A 27,225-nucleotide genomic window follows, 5' to 3' on the forward strand; every position below is an offset into this window, starting at 1 on the left:
GATCAACTTGATTATGAACAACCGTCATTGCTCGGGCTTGGAAAAAACTTGAGAGAACATAACGTATTGGGCAAGAAAGGCTTTTGGAAAAGTTTGGATCAAGTAAAAATGGAAAGAGGTATCCCAAAACCCTTTTATACATAAACCCTAATTTGAATTTGAAGCGGTTTGAGCATTACATGCAATCCACGTGTCACCTTGAATACCAGACCAGTAGCCGTAAAAGTTGCCACGTCTGAAAAATGATGATCACTTTTTCCTTGAAAACCGCAAGGTAACCAAAACATCACATCAATCAGTCCGTTCATTTTCCCCAAGAAGATAGGAACCGTCAGTAACCCTTCGACATGGAAGCAAGGCTCTTTTGGTTTTGGGTTGAAACGCGAAGTCATACGCCAGAATTTTCAAAATCACCAGTCTGAGTTTGTGTTACTTAGAACCTCAAGAATTTCGTGAGTGCATATGTGTGCCAAAGAATTAAGATAAGAAGCGAATAAAAGAAATTTTTTGGTTATGCGATGTCAAATAAAATTCGACATAAAGGCAGATATATCCCGGGAAAATATCACTTCATGAAACGTCAAAAGAGATGTTGAACTGCTTGTGTGGTTTCCCATGAATGACAATTAAATGCTTATTAAGAAGTATCGAAGGGCTTCTTTTACAAGGCTTCATGGGTGGACAAAAATTTAATTACATATCACATCCTAACGTAAGTGTGAGAAATTGTAGACGAAATTACTTGTTTGACTAGTGTAGTCAGTGCCAAGTATGGTAGGAAAATTATTTCAGGTAACCAAGAATCGAACTGATATTCAAATGGAAATCATATTCTAAAAAAATAATACCTGGATCTTGTTGGGTAAAAATGTCGTGGGTTTCGAACATTTTAGAAAGAGCACGCAAAAAAAGAAAGAATATGATTTTGAATATCGAAGTAAGGTACTAAAGAAACGTTTTGTTACATTCTAGAACTAAAGTTCCCCATCAATTCCATCAATGTTTCGAAATATTGGGTTTCACCTTCATCATAGTCTCATGAATCCAGATCATAAACACAGATTTTACATACCTATAACCTGGTTGGTTTGGACAAGAGATGTCTTGGGTATGTGTCTTTGTGTCTGATCGTGTAAGAATTGTTGATGAAAAAGATTGGTGGAAGAATCGAAAGTACCTCTACTATTAGTAGAGCAAGCAGGAAACTCTTAACTCATTTGAGAAGAGTAAGGTAGCTCATAGACTAATATGAATATAGCCTGATTGGGGAGGAATCCTTCTGATGAGAAATCCATTAAGGCTTCGAAAACACATTGAATCATGGAGTCTTGGGTCGACATGCTGCAACATGCTTCAAGGGACACCTAACTAGTGCAAAGTATCAGAGATTTTCCTTTCCCTAGAGCTGCAAAACTTGTTCCACTATAGATGTTCGCTAGAAAGCTTCACAAGCATGTTCATCAAACAAAATAAAAGAATTTTTTTTGGCTTTTTGATTTTCACAGAGGATAACAAAAGTAAAAAAGTCTTTTTGCGATTTTTGATTTATGAATGAAAATAACAAAAATAAGAAAATCTTTTCAAGATTTTTTTATTTTTGAATTATAATGATAAAAACATAAGAAAATCTTTTTGATATTTTTCCTTTCACTTCACTTGCTCGTAGCTTCGCATTAAAAGGCTTTTTGAAGAATTTCTTCACTCGATTGTTTGAGTAAAAAGCCACAGCCTCATCATCAGAATTGACGATCAAGCCTTTATCTTCCAAATTTTTCTTCTTAGCAATTTGTTTCTAAAGCTCTCTTCTAGAAATATTCGACACAAGAGCAAGAGGACCACCGAGATTGATCCTTGCTTCCTCAACAATCTCATTCACTTCAGATTCATGTGCTTTTAGTACATTGAAGAGATCATTCATTGAAAAATAGTCGAAACTTTGTTGTGTCTTTATCATAAGGTTGACATTTCGCCATTCTTTGAGAAGTCCCATGATAAATGTTAGATTGAACTCCATTATAGACCTTGTAACTCCATATCTGTTACATTTGAATATGAATTCATTCAAACTGTCATAGTATAACTCAATGGATTCTCCTTCCTTTTGTTTGAACTCTCCCAACTCCAACATACATTGTTTGATTTAGTAGATCATTGTTTTCGAACTGCCTTGATACTTCTCCTTAAGTGTATCCCAAATCTCCTTAGAGGTTTTATAGCTACGCACATGATTGTATACAACTGGTGGAAGAGCACTACGAAGTTCACGTATATATTTCTTTTCATTTTTCTGTAGTTTCTAAGTCTGTTCAACAACATTTGGATTATTAGAAATAGTTCCCACACTTTGTACAACAGTAGGAGGACGAACATCACCAATGATGCATTTCCAGAGATCCTCATCTATTCCATTCAAAAAGTCCTCCATGTGACCAACCCATTGATCGTAGAACTCACGAATCAACATATGAATTTTAATGGATGAACCAAGAAGATGAGAGTATGAAGTAATAGTGTTCATATTAAAGTTTGCCATTGATGTGCGGACGAATTTTGTAAAAAGCTTCAGAATTTGTGATTTGATTGACAAAACGTCCAAAAAACTGACACAAAATCCTCGATCTAACAAACCGTAAGCAGAATCGAATCAAAATAGGTGATCTCTGATGATTTTCAGAATCAAAAGAGCGCAATATTTAGAATCTAGAAGGAGACTCAAAACCTTTTGGAAACTTAAGAAAATCAAAGCGAAACTGAATGAATCTTGCTCTTGATCTGACGTCTCCGAGTAGCTAACATCACTCTAGTTCTCATATACCATGTACACCAGAACCATTTCGTAGTTACGATTTAATCGAGTATGTAATACGTGATCAGAATTAAGAATAAAAGATCTAAATATAATTTGGTTGGCTCAATTACGCTTTCTGGAGAATACAGAGAAATATCAGAGAGTACAATTCAAATGAAAAAGCTACCCTCTAACTCTAGTATTCATCCCATATATATATATATATATATATATATATATATATATATATATATATATATATATATATATATATATATGGGGATAAGGAAAGCGTACAAAAAAATATAAGGACTAAGAATCTTAAAGTTCGATATAAAATGCACTTATAATAAACAAACATACAAACATACTTCAACACTATGAAAGACCTATATAGACTTTGACACCTCACTACATCTTTCGACCTCAGCACATGCCTCGAAATGGTAAAATAGACGTCAAATTGGCTTAGGCTCTTTCTCCTTCAACGATATCCTTCCACCGTGATATCCCGTAAGGGTATGCACATACATTAGGTTACTACCCTTTATCCCATTATATGTATTCCCCTTTATTTAACTAATTGGTATAATTAATTAATTCACTCACAAGGGCACACACATCTCAACAATATTATTATGTAATCATGATAGTGAATTATTATCATAGTTAATCCATGACATACTGCATTTCAAATCATGCATCAAAGGTATATTTACACAAACACTAAATAACATCAATTAGTAGCATGTAAAGTGATACACCTTTCAATAAGAAAGCCTCTAGAATGCATATCCTGGCTTCATTCACAAGTAACAAAATAGAAATATAACATAGGCAACATCACAATTTAACCACACAAATAATCTCACTTCTAGCATGATCCTAACTCTCTCAATTTGCAGCAAATGATTAATTTCAGCATTGTGGCATACAAAGGATTCCTAAATTCAATTGCATCATCAATAACTTTACATGTATAGGTTAAAATTAACTCTTCATGTTTAGTTTATATCACCATACAAAATTAATTAGTTTCTTTCTAATCAAGTGCTTAAACCACCAAAAGAAATGAATTACCTCTAGTTTAAGTAATGTGGAGCTATGAACATAAGAAAATCACCTTCACACAGGTACTTTAACACTCCTAAAAGAATACCCAAAAGACCTGATCAAAACAGATCATAAAATAAAATGGATTCTGTCTTGACAGGTCTCATGTCTTAACCAAGAAGGTGTCACGTCGTAAGATTGGTGTTCATCACGATTTTGGCCCGATCAGTTTTCGTCGTCATTTCATGGCACATGGATGTCCATGTCGTGATTAGAATAACCGGTAATATTGGACTAGTCATTTCCACATCGTCACGACATGGAAAATGGATGCTCATGTTATGGCAAAAAAATTATTCGCGATCGTAATCATTCAAAGACCCGTCGTCACGAAGTGGCAAGTGGGTGCTCACGTCGTGAGAACTGGGCAGTTATAGATTTGATCATCAATTGATAAAATTAATCTTCTTGGTGTGGGTCCAATAAAAACCGAAGTTGGGATGATCTGAACACCTCAAGGTGATTTCTAAGGGACTAAAATGATAGGGACAAGAATGGGACTAACTAACACACCAAAAGCAAGAATTTTGCATCATTCAAGGTTTCTTCTTGTGTGTGGTTTGTAAGACAACAAAAATGAATCAATTATAGATGTCCTTAACTTCTGTAAATCCAAAATTAATGCTAAGGAAGGAGCTTTAAGAATTCCACTAAGAGTCCAGAAAATACACCAATGACTTCACCTCCTCTCTTCATTTCAGCTCACCACCAAAGGCAGGAACCTTAGAACACTCTTTCAACAAGATGGAAGCTTAGAATAGGGTTTGTTTGTTGAAAATGGATGATTAATCCCATTTTAGGGTTATGTGGTGCATAAATACATGGAAAAGTTTCATGTTAGACCCTTAAAGTGTGTAAAAATGACTATATAACCCATATGCATGATCAAGTAACCATTTATTACACTTAAGACCCCAAACATTAACTTAAATCATAGAAAAGTAACTTAACATGAAAATATAATAGAACTAATCTTGATGAAAAAGCAGGACAATTTGGGCCGTTATAATCCTCACCTCCTTAAGAGGATTTTGTCTTGAAATCAGGAACCGGAACGAACATGCGAGGATAACGAGCCTTCATATCATCTTCAAGCTCCTTAGTCATGTCACCCCCGTGTTTGTTCCTCCACAAGACCATCACTAGTTTCACCTAATTCTTTCACAGTTGCTTGGTTTCATGCTTCAAGATTGCTTCGGTCTAGTCTACAAATCGTTTAGGCTCGTCTACTTGTAACTTGTCCAAGCGTAAAATGTTTGGTTCTTTAGCTAGGCATTTCTATAGTTAACATATGTGGAACACATCATGAATCCCATCTAAATCTGGTGTTAACTCCAATCTATATGTTTGGTCACTGATATGCTACAATATGGCAAGTGGACCAACATATCAAGGATCTACCTTGCCTTGCTTTCCGAAGAGAATAATTCCCTTCCAAGGTGAGACTTTCAACATCACTTTCTCACCCACCTCAAAAGTTTTCGACCTGTGCTTCTGGTCCGAATATTTCTTTTGCCTCTCTTATGCCACTCACAAACGATCTTGAACTATTCTCACTTTATCTATAGTAATTTGCACAATCTCCAAGCTCATAGACTACTTCTCTCCAAAGTCCAACCAATATGTGGGTGTGCGACATTTCCTCCTATTAGGCATCTAATACGGGGCCATGTTGATACTAGAATGGTAGGTGTTGTCGTAGGAAAACTCCACCAAAGGAAAATGAGTATCCCAACTTCCACCATACTCAATAACACAAGCTCATCACATGTCCTACATAGTCTGTATTGTCAGCTCGCTCTACCCATCAGTTTGGGGATAATACGATGTGCTCAGATGCACTATCATACCCAATTCCTCCTGAAGTTTCTGCTAGAATCACGAAGCAAACCGACTATCTTGATCCGAAATGATAGATAATGGTACCCCATGCCACGTAACTATCTACTCCACTTACATCATAGCCAACTTTTCTAACTTCTCGTTCTCTCTGGTTGCCAAAAATTAGGCACTTTTTGTCAACCAATTGACGATAACCCAAATCATGTCATTACCCCACGACGTCTTAGGTAATTTTGTAACAAAATCCATCGTAATATTATCCTATTTCCGCTCAGGAATCTCAGACTGCTGCAATTCACAATAGGGTTGCTGGTGAGCACCTTTGACTTGTGCACAAGTCACACATTCTGCCATGTAGTTCACTATCTCTCGCTTCATACCCGGCCACCAATAATTGGCTTTCAAGGATCAATACATCTTAGTTGTGCCCGGGTAGATTGAATACTTCAATCTATGCATGTACCATAACAGTGGATCATTGACACCACCTACATTTGGGACCATAATCAACCCTGAAATTTCATAAGTTTCCGCTCATCCTCAACTAAATGTGTCTGCTGCTTAACCTTTACCTCTTCTTTACATGGTTTTCTTTCAAACCCTCAGACTGTGCAGCTCGTAATTGCTCAAATATACCCTGTATCATAACGGTTGCTATATAATTCATGTTGTATGACACCATCTGCTCCATACAAGTCATAGCATCATCTACCACATTTTCTTTTCCCGTGTGGTAACTAATGTCACAATTGTAACCTGCTAGCAACTCCACCTATCATCGCTCTCTCATATTTAGCTCCTTCTGATTCTGAATATGTTGAAAGCTCTTATGATTAGTATATAGTGTGTACGTCGTTCCACACAAGTTATGCCGCCATAAATTGAGTGCAAATGTCACGACTGCCAACTCTAAATCATGCACCAATTAATTTCGCTCGATGCTCTTCAATTGTCGGGAATCATAGTCGATCACTTTCCCATGTTGCATGTGTACATAACCGAATCCTGAATACGAGGAATCACCGAATACCACAAAATCCTAGTTCTCCTCAGGAAGCGATAGAATAGGAGCCTCATATAAAGGCTTCTTCATTGTCTAAAATTCGTCCACCTGCTTATTAGTCCAAACAAATGACTCCACATTTTTCGTTAGTTTGGTCAACGAACCCGTTATCTTGGAGAAGTCTTTGATAAATCTATGATAATAACCCGCTAAACCCAAGAAACCACGAATATCAGTAGGAGTTTTCAGTCATCGCCACTCCCTCACTGCCATTATGAAAGACCCACACATTCATATGATTGAGAGAACCACTTTCAATAAAACTTAAAACTACATCATATTACTCCAAGTTACTCCAAAACATGCTACACGCATATTTTTAAACAACGTTTTACATTGATAGTTTAATTACAAAAGACTGGATACAAACTTACTATTAAGACTATTACAAAGTATTATATTTATTACATAACTACAGAGGATATTATAGTTTTATACATACATGGACACTAATTACAAAATTAATAGTATTATCTATTCAAAATCTTCTAACAGTATATGTCTATACAGGATCCTTACCACCTGCAATGGTTAAACATTGTGAGGGATAAGCAGTGACGCTTAGTGAGTTCAATAATAGATACAATATAACGTTATGCCATATATACTTCAATATGGTAGAAGCAAAGAGTAACAAGGAACAAAAAAGGCATATATGAATCACGTGACAAGCTTTCCATATCAATCAATGATTTGGTTCAAAGATATACAATCAATGAGACATAACAATTTCAATACTTGATATATATCAATAAAGCTTCAACCCAAATGCCACAGAAGACATACACTTTATGATTAAACTTTTTGGTAGATTTCAGGCTTTTAGCCCTATCCAACCTTATGCCAATGCGATAGGGGTAGAAGTCATTCTCTTACGAGGCATGCTCTACACGGCCAAAGGCTACATACCAATACCATCATGAATCTAAGTCCTTTCACTGATCACATGGTCAGAGGTACAACTTTGTTACCATAATAGAAAGAAATAATAACACAGAATAATAACACGGAAAAGCACATAACATATATAACACATAACACACAATTGTTCCTATATATTGAACTCACCGTGAAATAACCAGAGGTTAAAATAGTAATTTGGGAAACACTTCGTTTTAAGAAATAAGTTTCATCGATGAAAACCGGGAGCTTTATTGAAAATCGGGCCTTGCGAGAGTCTAGCTTCAAGCCAAAAAGATTAATTTCTCGGGGTCTTCGGGCACTTCGGAACGTATTTTGGGTGTTGGGTATGATCCCGAGGCTTTCGTGGAAGTTGGAATGGCTTAAAAATGGGTTTATGAGTGAAAACGGTGAGAATTTCTAACATTTATCGGGAGTCCTCGCACCCTCCTATTTATAGGGCGAACTTCAGACCGGGGGGGGGGGGGGGGGGGCACATGGCTCGCATGCAAGGGTGCCAGGCGTCGTAGCTTGGACGTAACATGCGTCGGTCTCAGACTAGGCCGTGCCATCAGATGCGATGGGTTGCGACATGCGGGTCAGACACCGGTCAAGTTGTGAGGATCCGGGTGACGTGTCCGAAATTTGACGTTATCCATGCGAGATTTCTCGGTTTTTGTTCCCTATCTTCAAAAATCCATAATTTTTGCATACAAGCTCCGTTTTTGATGTTCTTTATATGCACGCGTAGGCGAGATTATAATCTTGAACTTTCGTTTAGACTCCGTCGGCTAACTTTGAAGTTATTATTAATATTATTATTTTTAACAGACTGGGACAGGAAAATCCGTTAAAAATTCATAACTTCTTCATCCGACGTCCATTTCCGTCTGTCTTTTTACCGCTGTACTACTATTGACGAGACCTTAGATTCTCGTTTTAGTTGTGTCTGCTAAAAATCACTCGATCTTTATTTCGAGTTCTTAGTGGTCTACTACTATTCCGAAACTTAGAAAAATCATAACTTCCTCATACGAAGTAAGATTTAGACGTTCTTTTTATACAAATTCTCGGTTTAACGAATACTACGACTTTCATTTAGATCACTAAAGCTAAAAAGTAGTTTATTGAAAACTCACCTTTTATGCTAAATACTGTTTCCTAGTTTTGTCACGGATCTTCAATTGATTATAACTTGTTTGTTATAACTCAGATTTCGATGAGGTTTTCGCCTAAATGTTTCTAACGAGGTTCTTTTCAACATTCAATAATAAAATTATACTTATTTCGAATTTTATATTTTCGTTAAATTTCAATATTTTACTTTTGTTCGGAATCTCATAAGACTTCCAAAACATTTTGAATGATTTTACACATAGTTTTACTTCAATTCAAGTAAAAACTATCTGTTAAAACTCAATACTGAAGTTCATATAATATTTCATAATATTATTCATTATAAAACACAATAATTGAACGTGTATGTTACAAATACCTCCTCCTTTTGAGGATTTCGTCCCTGAAATTATAGCGATTAAAAGAAATGGCAATATTTTGCTCTGATCTCGTTCTTATTTTCCCAAATATAATTTGGGCCTCGATGGTGTTTCCACTTGACAAGCACCAACTCCACTTCTTTATTACGTAGATTAGTCGTTCTTTCATTTACGATCTCATTAGGCTCGTCTACATATGTTAACTTATTATCCAATTTCACTTCAGATAACAGAACCGCTTCATCATATATGCCTAAACATTTACGTAGATAACTCACATGAAACACGTCATGAATACCTGCCAAATCTTCTAGCAATTCCAAGCGGTATGCTTGCTTACCAATTCTCTAGATGATTTTGAAGGGACCAACAAGTATAGGACTTATTTTTCCTTTCTTCCCAAATCGCATAATGCCTTCAACATTATGAAATTACCCACCTGGAATTCTATGGGTTGTCTCCTCTTTTTTGCATAAAACTTCTATCAATCCTGGGTCGCTTTCATTATTTCTCGTACAATTTGAATCTTGTTGGTGGTGTCTTGAAACATTTTAGGGCCTCCAAGGATTTTCTGTCCTATGTCTCGCCAACATAATGACATACAACATTTACGCCCACATAGTTCTTCATGTGGTGACATTTTTATATAAGTGTGGTAACTGTTATTATATGAAAATTCGACAAGAGGTAAGTACTTATCCCAGTTACCACTGAACTCCAAGACACATGCACGAAGCATATATTCTACTGTTTGGATTGTTCTCTCCGTTTGACCATCTGTCTGGGGATGATAAGCTGTGCTGAGAGCAACTCGAGATCCCAATTCACATTGCATACTCACCCAAAAGGGAGAAGTGAAGCGAGTATCGCGATCGGAAATAATCTTTAGTGGCACACTGTGTCTCGCGACAATTTCATTCAAGTACACTTGTGCGTATTTTTCTATTGGGGCCGTTTAACGCATGGCAAGAAAATGTGCACTTTTAGTCAATCGGTTGACAACTACCCAAGTACTATCATTATGTCTAGTAGTCTTTGGCAATTTGGTAATAAAATCCACGGATAGCTCTTCCCACTTCCGCACGGGAACACTAAGTCTTTCTCGAATTCCGTAAGGCTTTTGGTGTTCTACCTTGACTTGTAAGCATACTAAACATTCCTGTACGTATCTTCTAATATCTTTCTTTAATCTAGACCACTAATAATCAACTTTTACATCATAGTACATTTTACTTGTACCAGGGTGTATTGATAGCTTAGATTTATGGGCTTCATCTAACATTTTCTGTCTTAATCCACCAATCTTTGGAATCCATAGCCGATTCTTGAATACCTTCAATCCTCATGGATCATCAAGTAAAACATTAGTGTAATGTACCATCCCTTCTTTCTTCACATTTTCTAGTTTTAGGGCCTCTACTTGCCATTTCTCTAGTTCATCTAGAATAGTGAACTTTACTGTAGTGTGTGTAATAGCATAACACACACTATTATGATAAACCTTTCTGCTAAGTGCATCGGCAACTACATTGGCCTTTCCAGGATGATATAGGATTTCAAAGTCATAATCTTTGATTAGCTCCATAGCTCGTTATTGTCTCAGATCCAAAGTTTGATGACTGAATATGTCTTGGACTAGATGTCTAATCCCATAACTATTATTGGTATTTACTCGACCCGAGAGTAGCATGGTCCATTTAGGTTGCATGTCATCGAAACAATTGGATAGATAAGTGAGAAAAGGTTATTTAGTATTTATATTAATATATTATAAGTTCCAATATATTAATATGAAATCAGATTATTTAATTAGCATTGTTCAAGAATTAATTTGTAATTAATTTTGTGATCAAAAGAGACTAATTAAATATATGGGGATTGATTATGTAAATCATTCATTCTTATATATATGGGCTTGTGATCCATTGTCCTTCATGTTGGGCTTAACTCATCCAGTAACCCATAGATACTCCATGGAGGTTAAAACCCATGGATCATGAAGGAAATGGAAAGTCATGCACATTAGGGTTTACATGGTGTAACCCTAACGAGCCACACTATATAAAGGATCCCATGGTTCATGAAATGACTAGTGGATACACATAGTGAGGGCATGGGCCGATTTCATAGGGAAAACCAAAGTCACCTTTCTCTCAATTTATTCCATTTGTTAGTGGTGTTTTTGTGATTCCATTGCAGGCTTCCACACTATTGAGGCTAAACTCTTAAAGGTTGAAGACTTCAAGCTCCATCAAAAGTTATGTCATCTAACTAGACTTTTGTAGTACAGTTGCTCCATAATATGCTAGTTAGGATGATGCTTTTGAATTTTGTATTTTTTGCATGTATAATAGTGAAAACATGGATCCAAGGCACATAGGGTTGCTTGCACACCATAGGAGTGTTAGAATGCTCAAAACCCATTAGTGGTATCAGAGCCTAGGCTTGGTTTTCAATTATTCTTGATGCAATTGTTGAAAAACCAAAAAACGGGGTTTCTGAATAGTGGACTCGCCAAGTCCACTGGTGGAATCATCGAGTCCATGGCAAAATCTGACCAACTCGCCGAGTTTGTTCGAACAATCGACGAGTAGGAGGCCCAGAGTGCATATTTTCGACTTTTAAGACTGGAATTCGACTAAAATCATTACCCTAAACTGTTTTTGAACTTATAAACACATTTTTGATGTGGTAATGATCACTCTAATCCAATTCAAAAGATATTTGTCAGAAGTTTCATGTTTTGTATTAGTTTAATGGTTAAGCTAATTACATGAAAATTGTTTGATTTGAATTGTCTTGTTTATATGAATTTCATCTAGATCATAGTTTTTCTTGACATGTTTGTTTGTTTATTAGATGATCTTATTGGCCTTTAATGGATTCCACAACTTGTCCTCACGTTATGGAAAACCAAAATTCTTTCTTGTTAATGAGTCTTTAAAAATTCATGAGTTATGGTTTTGAAGAGTTTTTCTCATAAATTGTTTTATGACATCCATAACTTGTCCTCAAGTTATGGGTTTTCAAGAGTCTTGCCACTAAAAGCCATATTAAACTCATATGTTATGGATTCCAAAAGTTTTTTTTTAATTATACAAAACATGCACTCAAGTTTTGGAATTTGTAAAGTTACACTTTTGAATACTTTAGTTACAAACCCTAGAATTTTAAATTGTTTAATGTTCAACCCTTATACTATTATAATATTATAGGTTTAATATATATATATATATATATATATATATATATATATATATATATATATATATATATATATATATATATATGTATAAGAGTTAAACTCAATCTTACCGTTACTAGGCCTCATTCACGAATCCGGTCTATGAGGGGGTATAAGGTTACTGCTCGTAAAATGGCAGTTTAATGGGTGTCCACTCTCACCCACCGCTTCCTTGACTGGTGGAGGGTCGTTAGCCGAACGGGTAGGATAGGACTCTAATTCTCCCTTCATTAAATAATGATAAATATAAAGTAACTAAACACTTATAAATTCCCCATCTTAGTTACTTTAGGAAAATATGAATATGGTACTTGTTGGATAAGGTGTCTAAGTCCATAACTATTTCTGGTATGTACTTGACCGGGTGTAGCATGGTCCATTTGGGTTGCATGACATCATGCATTTGGATAAACTAAAATGAGAGAAATAACACTTATGGTTTATTAATATATTATAAGTTCTAATATATTAATAATATTATTTAATTAATATTGATAAAAAAATTAATTTAGAATTAATTAAGTGATCAAAAGGTGACTAATTAAATATATGCGTTGATTGTGTGAATCACTTATACTTGTATAGTGGGCTAATGCTCCATTGATTATCAAGTTGGGCTAAAACCCACAGGTGCTCAATGGATGCTCCATGGTGGTTATAGAACCCATGGGTCATGGAAATGAAAGGTCATGACTCTAATTGTAACACACTATATAAGGATCCTTATGTTCAACAAAATCGGCACTAAGCAAGAAAAGAAGAGGGCTAGCAGATTTTAAGTAGTGTGAGATTTCTCTAAAAGTTTATTCCAAGTGTATTTGGTGTTGTGTGAGACATTTGAGGCATCACACTTGGGATGCTATGCTCTCAAGGTTCTCAAGGAATCCAAACTATTAAAAGGTATGTTTTCTAGTTAACTTTTATATTGAAAAGTTGCCCATGTATGCTAGATAGGATTATGAACCTTGGAAATAAATTTTGCATGTATCTTAGTCAAACATAGATCCAAGGTTTCTAGGGTTGCATGAACACCTTCGGAGTGTTAGAATGCTCAAAACCCTACAGTGGTATCAGAGCCTGGTTTTTTTGTTTGATACTTGATGCAAAATAGTTGAAAAAGTCTGAATTCTTTTTGACTGCACAGGAGACTCGCCGAGTCCATGGGAGCACTAGACTAGTCCAATCGTATCTGCAACCAACTCGGCAAGTCAGTTCTTGCACTCGATGAGTTGGCCAGGCAGAGTACATATTTTCGATTTTTGCTGCTGGAAATGGACTAAAAACATTACCGTAAACTGTTTTGGTGTTTTAAAACTTGTTTTAGATGGTGTAATGGTTGTTCTAATCCATTTACAATGGCTAATATCAAAATTCCATGTTTATATGTGTTCACATGTTTTTGAAATTTTGATTTGAATATTGATGTTCTTATGAGTTCTTGTAAGATGATAGAAATTGTGTGCTATTGATTGGAAGTTAATTCATGATCATGATGTGTTTTAATGGAGTCCATAACTTTTCCTCAGGTTATCGATAACCAAAAGTCACTTTGTAATAAATCCATTAAAAGAACACATAAGTTACAAAAAAAATGAAGAATCTTCATTTTTAATAAACAATAACTCATAAGTTCTGAATTGAAAAGTTTTGTAAAGTTACAAAACTTCCCCTCAAGTTTTGATGCATGTAAATCATCTAGTAAACTTTAGTTCCAACCCCTATAATTTTAAAAGTTAAAATTCAACCCTTATACTCTATAATATTATAAGTTAATAATATATCTATATCTATATATATATATATATATATATATATATATATATATATATATATATATATATGTATATATGTGTATATATATATATATATATATGTATGTATGTATGTATAAGATCAAGTTGTTTTACCATTAGTAGGCTTCATTCACAAAGTCGGTCTATCAGGAGGGTATAAGGTTGCTGCCTATAAAATGGCAGCTTAGTGGGTGTCTACTCTCACCCGCCACTTCCTTGATCGGTGGAGGGTCGTTAGCCGAACGGGTAGGACAATGACTTAGAAAATTATCATTACAAGTATAATGATTATTATAAAGTAACTAAAAGTTTTTATAAATTCCCAATCTTAGTTACTTTAGGAAAATGTGAATAAGGTGCTAACCCATGAAATTACACTTTGTACTTTGATTAAGTCGTTACTGGAGCGTTTGTGGTTAAACGACACACTAACTTGGACTTAACAAGGTAGGAAAAGGGTGACTTAAGGTTTTTCATAGGTCGATGAAGCGCGTGTGGTTAACCGGCACATTGATTGAGTGAAAAACGTTAAGGGTACCAAGTAATTTTCATGGTTACTTCACACCTTGTTTTGTGATCCTCGGCATCCTAGTCACAAAACATGAAGGGCACACTCGAGATTGAAACATGTCGTTGAAAATTTCAATGAATCTCAAAGAATCTAGGAGTTTCAAAAAACCAATTAAAACCTAATAATTCATATTTCGTTTTTCATGGTGGAAATTGGTGAATCGCCATTCGCCTACCTTTCAAATATGTTAAAGCTTAGATTACAACATCCCTCTTCTAAGTTATGATATATTGTGACTGGATCCTAGACTTAATATTACTTTTGGGTGTTTTATTAAGGACTGTCCTTTTATCTAAACTAAACATGTTTTCTTCTTTTCAGATGTCAACCAACAATGCTGCTTTTGGCTCAAACCCTACCGGCTCCTTCTCTCTCATGAACCTTTGTGGGAGAGTCATCTTTGATGGATCAAAATTTATGGATTGGATCAGGAACATCAGGATGGTTACTCGGTATGAGGACAATGAATTTGTCCTCGACAAGGAGCTTATGGTACCCGAGCCATCTGCCTCTCCTGAGGAGTTCGCTGCATATGAGGCACATGAAAGAGATGCTACTAAAGTGGCATGCATCATGTTGGCCACTATGACAGCCGAGCTCCAAAATTCCTATGAGGACTACCATCCTTTTGAGATGCACCAGGATTTGATGGGCCGATACCATCAGATTGCTCGTCAAGAGTGATAAGAAATCATCTCCTCCATGATAACAACCCGAATGAAGGATGGTGAACCCATCACGGGCCACATGCAAAAAATGCAAAGGTATGTGGATCGTTTGCTGAAGCTAATTGTGAACTTCCCTGAGGAGTTAGCAATAGATATCATTTTGCCCTCCTTACCATCGTGTTATGATCAATTTTGCATGACATACCACATGAACAAGGAGGAAGTTACCCTGAGCAAGCTTCAAGGACTCCTAAAGACTGCTGAAACAGGTCTTAAAGGCAAGTCGGTTGTTACCACTCCTATTCCTACTCCAAGCTCCGCCCCTGTCCTGGCAATCGGGAAAGGTTGAGGGAAAAAGAGGAACAACCCTTCAAAGGGTACCAAGGGTAAGAACCTTGATGGCTCCTTTTCAAGTGGAAGCAAGAAAGCTCTCGTCACTTCTTCTTCTGACCCAAAAGAGGTTGAATGCTTCTATTTCCTTGAAAATTCGCATTGGAAGCGGAACTGCCCAAAGTACCAGCAAAATATTAAGGATGGAAAAGTGAAACCCACCCATGCAGGTATTTACACAATATTGTCTAATAACTCAACCTATTCTAACTCTTAGGTCCTTGATATAGGATGTGGAATTCACATATGTTCTGACTTTCAGGGACTAAGAAGAAGTGAGAATGTTGAGCATGGAAAGATAAACTTGATCATGGGGAATAGGAAAGCCTCACCTGTCACCAAGATTGGAGTTTATTCTTTGTTGCTAAGTAGTGGGTTTACATTAGATTTGAATAAATGTTGTTACTCGCCTAAAATGGCAAGAAATATTATTTCCTTTCATGCTTTGTACAAACAAGGGTTTAGCTTTTCTTTTGATAATGAAGTTGGTGGAATAAATGCTTTCTTTAATAATGTTCTTTATTTTAAAGCATTACCTTGTGATGGTGTGTATGAAGTTGTGTCTGTTGTAGATAACCTAGGTAATAATGTGTTGTGTATTGATTCTTCTTCTAATAAGAACTTGGATAAATCATCACTATGGCATTGTTGTCTTTGACATGTAAGAAAGAAACGCATAGGCCAACTCCAAAAGGATGGGGTGTTGGAGTCATTTGACCTAAAGTCAGATGATAGTTGTGAATGTTGTTTACTTGGAAAAATGAAAAAGTTACCCTTTACTGGTTCTTGTGCAAGGGGTGAAGGTTTGTTGGATCTAGTGCACACTGATGTGTGTGGACCCTTCAAAACTGCCACAAGGGATGCTAATTGTTATTATGTGACTTTTTACAGATGATTATAGTAGATATGGTTATGTGTACTGAATCAAGCATAAGTCAGAGACTTTTGAAAGGTTTAAAGAGTTTAAACAAGAAGTCGAGAATCAATTGGGCAAGAACATTAAGATGCTTTGATCCGATCATGGTGGTGAGTATCTTAGTACAAAGTTCCTCGACTATCTTAAGGAATGTGGGATTGTCTTACAATTAACACCTCCCAGGACACCACAATTGAATGGTGTGGATGAGAGGCGTAATCAAACCTTGTTGGATATGGTTCGTTCCATGATGAGTCGAGCTTCACTACCAATCTTATTCTGGGGGTATGCCTTAGAGACTGCCGCCCATATCGTTAATCTAGTACCTTAAGAAAGAGGTTGATAAATGATTTATTCATATATTAGAATTGATAAAAAAAATTAATGGAATTGAGATTGATTAAATATATGGGGACTGATATTACAATTTACTGGTAGTTGCAAGTTGGGCTATGCACCCCTAATAAAAGGGGTGGATAGGGGTGTTTACGGGGCGGTTCGGATCGGATAATAATAAAACTGTGAACCGCAAGAACGGGGCGGGTATCTTGCTAGCACTAACCGTAACCGAACCGAATTGCTAAAAAACCAAACCGAACCGAACCGTATAAAGGCGGGTAACCACGGTTCGGTTCACGGGTATCCGTTAAATATAAAAAATAATAATCAATCAAAACTACAAACTCCATTTCAACAATTCTTTTTCTGAAAATAAAGCCAATTCTTTAATTATAAATAATAAATACTTTTAAAATTATAAAACCAATCATTAGTTCTGGATTTAGGTAGACACAATGGTGCAAACTAATATAAATTATTTGATATAATGATATTCAATATTTATTATTTGTTGTTTTTTTACATGTGGCCTCAAAATATTTATCAGTTCTTGGATGTTCAAATTACAATCAAAATATAACCAATTCTAAATTCTCGGTTTACACATGAAAAATATAGTATAACCAATTCTAAGTTCTTGGATGTTCAAATTTCAATCAAATATATAAATCTAACCAATTGTAATTTTTTGGTTTACGCATGAAAAATATAGTATAATTTAATTTCTCGGCTTAACCAATTCTAATTTCTTGGTTTGTGCATACTGTTTAGTGATCGAAGGGTTTATAATCATTACTAAATTGTCATGTAAAATAAATAATGTTCTTAAAGGATATATATATATATATATATATATATATATATATATATATATATATATATATATATATATATATATATATATATATATATATATATATATATATATATATATATATATCGGTTCGGTTCGGGTATCCGCGGATATTGAAATATCTAAACCGAAACCGACCCGTAGGTATCCGGTTTTTTCGGTTTCGGTTTATTTCCGTTTCGGTTTTTTCCGGTTTCGGTTTTTTTCGGTTTCGGATTGACCGGATCGGCTCGGTTTTTCGGTTTTGCGGTTTTTTTGCACACCCCTAGGGGTGGATGAATTCTATGGGAAGCCAATAAGAGAATTCGTTCAAGGGGCCTTCTAGAAGGGATCCATAGGTTTCTTAAGGCCTATGTAGAGAATTAGGGTTTCAGTCTAAAACCCTAGTAGCATAACTATATAAGGACCCCTTGGCCAGTTGAAATCACCCCTATGCTTTCATAAAGAACCCTAGCCGATTTTAGTAGCCCCCATCCTCTCTCTCTTTTTAACCCTTTGCTAAGTGGTGTTTGTGACTCCATTAAAGGTGCAACAATTGAGGCACTAAGCTCTTGAAGGTCAAGATCAAGCAATCAACACGAAAGGTATTATTCTAACTCTTGTTTGATTCATTGAATCCTAAAATTGTATGCTAGATTAGGTTTTGCTGTGGATAACTTAATTAGCATGTATAACTTGATAAAAACCTAGATCCAAAGCATAAGGGTTGCATGTGCACCATAGGAATGTTGTAGTGCTCAAAACCCATCAGATCCCAGTGAAGATAATGAAGATGAAGATAATAAAGGAAAAATGTGGAATGATGAGAAGTTTGAAAAAGAACTATCATAGGCAGAGCCATCTATTTTACTAAAGATGGTGACCCAATTGATATCTACAACATTTTTTATAATAAAGATTGAAAGAGCACCAACTTGGGATTTTATTTATTTTTTTAATTAGTTAATTTAGTCATCTAAGTTTTAAGTTTATCTTTTATGTTTTCAAGTTTTTTTTTTTCTTTGGCGTGTTTACTTTTTCTTATTTTTATATAAAAATATGCAACCAAATTGTCTTTTGTTTTCTATATTTTTGTTTTGCTAACTAGGACTCAACTGCAAATGTTTTCAACATACTAATCTATGGTAAGAAATTCACAACACGACTAAGGGAAGGGTTAGCATATGACAAAAAGGAGCTGAATTTGTTTACAAGAAGAAGAAAGTTAGTTATGATCAACACAAACCTCTCTACTAATATTTAAAGATTAAGGAAGCTCACTGAATGAGACTGACACCGACAATATGGTGATAGTGTCGAGAAAATGTGCAATTTATAAATATAGTATTTCATACCAAAATTCCTACTAATATTTGACATTCTAGCCAATAATTTATGCTGAAAAAGAATCGCATGACGTTGAAGAACTATTCATTGGTCTCATATAACAAAAAAGCAATCATGAACTCAAGCTATGAGAAAAAAAAACTTGCCACTACAAGGGGAGTATTATTCTTTTCGATACATTAATTTTCACATTTATATATAAGGAGTTTGTTGCATAGTTTAAGTGTGGGATATGAGTTATGAATTGGTAGGAATTATGAATTAATAATAGTTATCAACTCTAACAAGATGAACTGAAGTCTACAAATGTTAAATCAATTTTTTTTTATTGTCAACTTATGATGGATAATCCGAAACAAATTGGAAGGATATATTTCATGGATATGTTATAGTATATATGTGGCTTTCTAATTTGAGTGAAGTCAAATTAAAAATGTAAACTTGTCTGATATGAGGAATATTATAAATTTTGAATTGTTTTCTAAAACATAACCCACCTATAAATATTAATCAATCAATAAGGTTTGAGTTTAAGTTCCAAATGGATTACAAAAGGAAGGATAAAAAAGTTCCAAATATGAAATATGTAAAGTAGGGAAAAATTAATTTTTTTATAGTTGAGCTCAAGGGGAGAAGTCAATGTGTGACCTTTGGAATGAACAAAAGAATTATATATATATATATATATATATATATATATATATATATATATATATATATGTATCAAGAAAAATATGTACTAAGGAAATATGGAAAATGGTATTCCAAAATGAAATATCAAATGGGATAATAAAAACAATATTAGAGCTTGACAAAAATATCTTGAGATTAAATGTCTATTAAAAGGGTATACTTCAAGGAATTAAGAAGTGTGTATTGTTCATACTATGTAGTAAGCATTTATCAAGATTGTTAGTATTTAAAATTGGGAAAGTTATTTACGATTAAACATATATATGCACATTGGAATTGAATATATATATATATATATATATATATATATATATATATATATATATATATATATATATATCTAGAAGATTCTAATTAGGGATTATTTTAAAATTTTAGTTGATTTGATAATAATTTGTGCAAGGACTAGCAAAAATGAAGTGTGAGGAATTTTGATATGTGATAAATTATAAATATTCTTAGAAGCATATTTAATACTTTTTTTACACATTAAAAAAGATATTGGAAACTTAAAAGATATAAATTATTTTGCAAATTATAATAACTAAAAGATAAAACATAAGATATTTAGAGCATACTTTGGAGGAAATTTGTAAGTAGAAGATTAAGCAGGATTCAAATTAAAGATATCACAATAATGGTAGAAGATTTCGAAATTTTTTGAAGATTTTGTAATTCATGCCACAAATTATTTGTTGCACCACGATTTAAGTTGGTCTAAAAAAGATATAAATTTAGCTGATTTTCAAAAAATGAAAGAGGTTAGAAGATATGGAGAGTTCTTGGAGAAGAAAAGGGGATCTAGAGAGAAAGGGAATGTCAAGAAACGTAGAAGAAGTAGAGAAGAATTGAAGATTTATGTAGTTGAGGTTCTAAAGAATTTTCGTTTGTATTATTCTAACACTCGGTTCTAGGTATGAATTTCACATCTTTAATCTTTGAATTTTTGGGTTGACCACAACATGGTGAAAGGATCCCCACGAGGTGGCTGCGTTGCATGAAATGCATGTTTCACTTAGCTACCATGACATATGAAATTATTGGCCACTGTGTGGTGACGACAACAATATAAACCCTAGATGTAAAGTCCCATTTTTACAACAAAAAATTTTCATTTTTATTTAAAGTTAAGCTTCTCAAGTTATAAAAACCATTTTAAGAAAAACCATTTATTCTCAATTACAATTAAAGATACCAGATTACTATGATGAATGCGAAATCCTCATTGCTGCTCATGAGTGTGTACAATCCCGCCTTCGTCTTCTCGCAATCACCGATGATACCTGAAACCATAAACAACTGGGTAAACATAAAGCTTAGTGAGTTTCCCCAAAAATACCCCATACGATAAACATATTGGCATTCATCAGGTCCACTTAACCATTGAGCTGGAATACTCAGGGTTTGTTGGCCAACTGCCTCAACCCAACCGCTCTACTAGAGCCTTCGTGCCTACGACTTATAGCCGACCCGCACTAGATATCTTGGCCTACAACACAAAGCAGGAACACCTCAACCTACCACTACCATATGTCAACATACATCAAACAAGGATGAATTAGGCACATAACATAGGTAAACATCAATCATCCGACTCACTACAACCTAGTTGTCCTCTAACAGCATATAGTCCCACCACCATCTAACCTCAATGAAATGTGCAACCATATGTAGATAGAGGTGAGATAGCGACCTGAACAAACGATCCTACCGTAGAGCCACAACCAAAAAAGGAACATGCAATAAATTCTAGATCAAGAGTTCTCAGGATATCCTACATGACCACAAACAGACCCTAGGGCACTCCACTAGATGATAACCATCAAGTATATATAACATAAAGATCCAACAGTGCACTATATCAAAGCAACATCCTACATACTAGGATACCAGTCTAACAGATCACTACATCATAGAATCATCTTATATACCAGGATACCGATCTAACAAATCACTACAACATAGCAACATCCTATATAATAGGATACCGTTCTAACATTTCACTATAATATAGCGACCTCCTAAGTATCAAAAATCCAGGGAATGTGTGTCCGTATATATTTTGAGGTGAAATAGCCACCTGGACAAGTGGTCCTACTCAAGAACCACAACCAAACAAGGAACATGTAAATGAACCACAACCAAACAAGGAACATGTAAAAGAACCTAGACCAAGAGTCCTCAGTCTATCCTACATGACTATATACAGTCCCTAAGGCATCATTCTACTGTCAGATAACAAATACTAGTGAGCCGACATTAGTGCCTTCGACCTACGGTACAATGAGGCGAAACTCACCTAAAATGAAGAAACCTGAGAACACCGTGATACGCTCCTTGCTACTCTACTTGCTCCTGCAAATCAACTAACATAAGAACCAGTAAAATCTTAATCACCAATCAAAACCCTCAAGTTTGACCTAAAGTCAAACTTTGTCAAAGTCAATATCAAGAAAACTCAACCCAGACTGATTACGCCCAACGTACTCGGCTCCTACGCCCTGCATACTCGCAATATAGATCGGGCTCCCATTAGGCGTGCGCACGACGTACTAGAAGTTTCGCCCGACGTACACAATGGCTTAATAACTACATTTTGAGGGTTTAGTTCCTTAAGTCACCACGTCTAACCTTCAGTATTAGCCCCAAATGGCATCCCAAACCTTTAAGTTTCCAACTTTATGGTTCAACATGTCTAGATCAAGCCCAACAACAAGACCCTAACTTTTCTTAACCACTAAAGTTATTAGTGGCTTGCATGAAGGAATCATAGGGGCAATGATCATATTTTTATGGCTCAAGACATGCAAATACGCCTGAAAGGACAACTCAAATTCTTTATAACATGCCATGCACAAGAAGGACATATTTTGGGACAAAAGCTCATATATCGCCATGTAAGCTAGATCTAGAAACTTAATCATCCAGGTGGGAATGTTTTACCTTCTGGTGATGGAGAATGATGCAAAACTTCTAGATCCAAGCTTCCTTCTAGCTTCTAAGGTTCACCACCACCTTCTTCCTCCATTGGAACACACAAAACCCACTCAAATATCTTTAAAATACATTAAAGGGGATAGGGTTTGCTAAGGAACACCTCAAATAATGGAGGCTGGGAATGGGGTGAAGAAATGGAACTAAAGGATAAATTAATAGGGTCCAAACCCTCAAGATTAGGGTTTTGGCCCAGATAGAGTACACCTAGCGTACTATGGGAGTATGTCCAATGTACTTAAGGCGACATCGTTCCATTAAAAGGCCTTACACCTCATGTACCATGCTAGTAACCCAAGTATACTCTGATTTTCCCAATATTTACAACAATGCCGTTGTGGGCCATTTTGCAAAAAAAAAACTCATTCCAAGAGTCAAAAATTTAATATTTGAAAATCGAGGTATTACAATTCTCCCCCACTTTAATTCGATTTCGTCGTTGAAATCGTTCTCCTCTGCATCCTTTTCCCATGACAAACTGGTCTGAATGAACTCTTTAAGTTCCTGATACATCCTGAGAATTCCCCCTGCATCGCCAACAACTACTATATTGTTGTCTAAACTCAACATTTGTCGAGAACACCACACCTCGTTATGAAAGAACCCTGGCTTTTTGCCCTTAGCCATCAAAATATCCAACCACTATGGTTGAACTGAATCATTATACACCTACTAATACAACCTTGACTAAGCACATGGTTCCAAACAATTAATCATTAAACCCTAAGATTCCTTTTGATGCACTACCAACACCGTCATGCAAACCCCGCACATAGGTCCACCATCGCGACGAGGACCAACCAGTCATATACCAAACTAGGCCACACTCCTATTTGGTTCTGGAAACCCTACTAAGTTATTTGATGACACTACTCAGGTTTAACCTTGATTTAATAACCAACAATGGAACTCGGTCCTACCCCCGATCCACTATCCAACAACAACACTCGGCCTACCCCCGATCCACTATCTAACAACGACACTTGGTCCTACCCATGAGCCACTATCCAACAAAAACACTCAAGTCTACTCCTGATCCACTAACCAAAGACAAGACTCAAGCCTACAAAATTAACTGATCCTACCAAGTCTTCAGGCCGTGACTCACACCTCTAAGACCTAATCAAAAAAGAGCAGGAAAGGTGTGACAACCCGAAATTTCTATCTTGTACAACTATTCAATTCAATCAAAGTCATACTCGTTTCTACAATCTATTAGCATTATTTAGAGTTTGTTTAAGTGATCTAAGCCTAGTACATTCAAGGTTTGGGTTTAGGAATGAGTTATCTTGAGTTTATAGGGTTGCATTCAGGCCAAACACTCCTTCATGAGGAGTGTACAGTCGTACACATGGGTGTACGACCGTTCACCCATTATGGCCGTGAAATCATGCCCATATGTAGACCAACCCTTCATTCATTCTTCACTTTTCACACTTACACTTCTAGAAAATCAATTCTATCTCAACTATCATCAAGCTTTTCACCTAGATCTTCAAAGATGTAAGTATTCCTTCCATTGATTTGTTGATTCATTTCATTAGCTAGTGAAGATCCATTATTTCATCCATGAAATATCTTTTTTGATTAGATCTTCAAGTATTCATCACATTCACCAAGAACACCTACTAGTTCTTGGGCCATGAACTCCTTAGAAACCTTCAAAGGTGAGTATCTCATTTACCTTCTAGTTAAGCTTGAGAAACACATGAATTCTGGCCTTGAATCATCATCTAATGCAAGAAAATCAAGGGTGTACGGCCGTACACACTTCATATGGCCGTAAACCCTTGTTGATGCATGTTTTGGCCTCAAACACACCTTATGTCCCAGCATAGGATCTTGGACCCTTAATGGATGCTAGATAGGACCATAAAACACCTCTTTTGCAAGTTTTTCCATGTGTGTACGGTCGTACACTCCATGACCGTACACATCTTGGCCGTTCACACCATTGTGTGGCTGTAAACCCCTTTGATGTAATCATATGTGATTGTAATACTTCAATATAAGTGTTTCCTAGTCCCTAAGGTGGTTTCCTTGCATGATTGGTTGCTTAAACACTAATTATATATATATATATATATATATATATATATATATATATATATATATATGTCATCATATGCTTAATAGGATCCGTTGTGCTCAAGGCTTCACTTGACACTTAGCATCCTATATCTGTCTTTCTTGCTAGATCACTCACTAAAGGTGAGTTCATACCCCTTAATCTACCTTTTAAATTATTTTAAATGCTTTTATGGGGGGGGGGGGGAATACAAGTTGAAAACATTATAGTTATTATACCAATCACATGTGATTAATAACTATCAAACAAGTGGAGTTCATATACTTCAAAAATGTTTATCAAACAAACTCTTCAAAATATTTTCAAGTCATCTGTTACCATTCAAATGGTTAAAATTCCTTCTATGTTAAACTCTTTTATATGCTAAACTCTTTGTTAAACTCTTTTAAACTTATATATTGTAAAAATCATGTCTATATAGATATAGTTATATAAGTAAGGTTGAAAGGACTTGGGACTGATAACTCACTCTATTTCCTGTTCCTTGTTTGCTTGTGGACTTAGGGTATTCGGTTATTTGTCCGAGTGTCGTTTGAGCCTTAGTTATATATGTATAGATATAAAAGCTTTTACCTCAGTTCAACACCTTTGGGTAGCAAAGGTGTACAAACATTCGCAGTCATTCAAACAACATTACTAGTAAACTATAATAGGTATAGTTTAGAGGTTTACTACTCACTATTTCTAGAACAATGAAACATACAAGAGTCAGTTCATACATGAGTTAGTTCAAACATACTATAACGAGAAACATAAAGATCATAATATAACGAGAAACAGAAAGAACATACTATAACAAGAAACCAAAAGAATATACTATAATGAGAAACAGGGAGGAACATACTATGCTTCATACAAAGAGAACACACAATACACTAGAACAGATAGAGCATACTATACATATACAAGAATACTATAACACTAATGTCAGTCGTTACTTCATGGCATGGCATCATACTGTTGTGTCACGTTTTGTAACCAGAGTCTCCTGGAGGGAGAGCATGAGTTTGTGTATAGATCTATACAGGATTGACCATCCTACACCTTGCTGCTAGCTACAGTGGGACCTGCAGGTCTATGGGTGACAAATTTCATACCATATCGACGTCTTTGATCATCGTGTTATACTAGTCAATCGAGTATGGTTACAACTTCATCACATTTTACCATAATTAACAAGTGGTTTAAGGTAGTTAGTACAACAGTAGTTAATATATACGAAACTACAGTACATCTTTATTTTCCCATTGCATTCACTTTGTGATCTTCTCACATAAACATAAATGTAAACTATATTTTGGTAATGATAGTCATACTTGGGAAAAACACATACTTTTACAAAGAAACTACATACAGAACATTCGAGTCTTGGTTGAAGGCTACATTTAAAGTAGAAGATATAGGATTTTCTAGGAGATACATCAATTACATCAAACACTTACAAAAATTTACAACAAACATTTACAAACTCTTTCATACAAACAATGACACTAAAATACTTATGAACTCACCAACTTTAATGTTGTTCAACTCTTTCAAAATAACTTGTATTCTCATGTCACCAGTAAACATGTACTGATGACCGGGTTTTGGAGATGACGGAGCACTTCCAGACTCGTCTTTTATTTTGATTATTCAGTTTTGGTGTCTTATTACTATACACAGAACACACTTGTATTAAATTATATTATTAATGCAATGGATGATGTTGTTGCTTGTTTACTATTAAGCATTGTTGTGATACTGTACATGACGTCCTCCGCCCCAGAACGTTTCCGTCGTTCCGGTTTTGGGTTGTCACAAAAGGAAGCCCTCATCACATCCCTCAACTTGGGCCCTTAACACAATGGAGTTTTAAGAACAAGCACACCCTACTTATGATGCCACAACTAAAACTAATACGGATAGGAGGGAAATCCAACAACTGGAAATGACTTTAACACAAAACCAAAGGATCCAGTAATTACACGAAAGTCTTGAACATGGAGAAATTGAACTGAGAAGTAATCCTTAACACAAGGTTTTCCTTCTATGAGGTACCACCCTCCCCCACTTGAGATATACTAGAGTCTAACGACTTTCAAAACCTTAGATACTCAGACTATCTTGAACCTTACTACTTGATCCCAATCACTGATATCCAATTA

This window comes from Lactuca serriola, chromosome 9 (genome assembly GCF_051521515.1).
Source record: "Lactuca serriola cultivar US96UC23 chromosome 9, Lser_US96UC23_V15, whole genome shotgun sequence".
Lineage (NCBI taxonomy): Eukaryota > Viridiplantae > Streptophyta > Magnoliopsida > Asterales > Asteraceae > Lactuca > Lactuca serriola.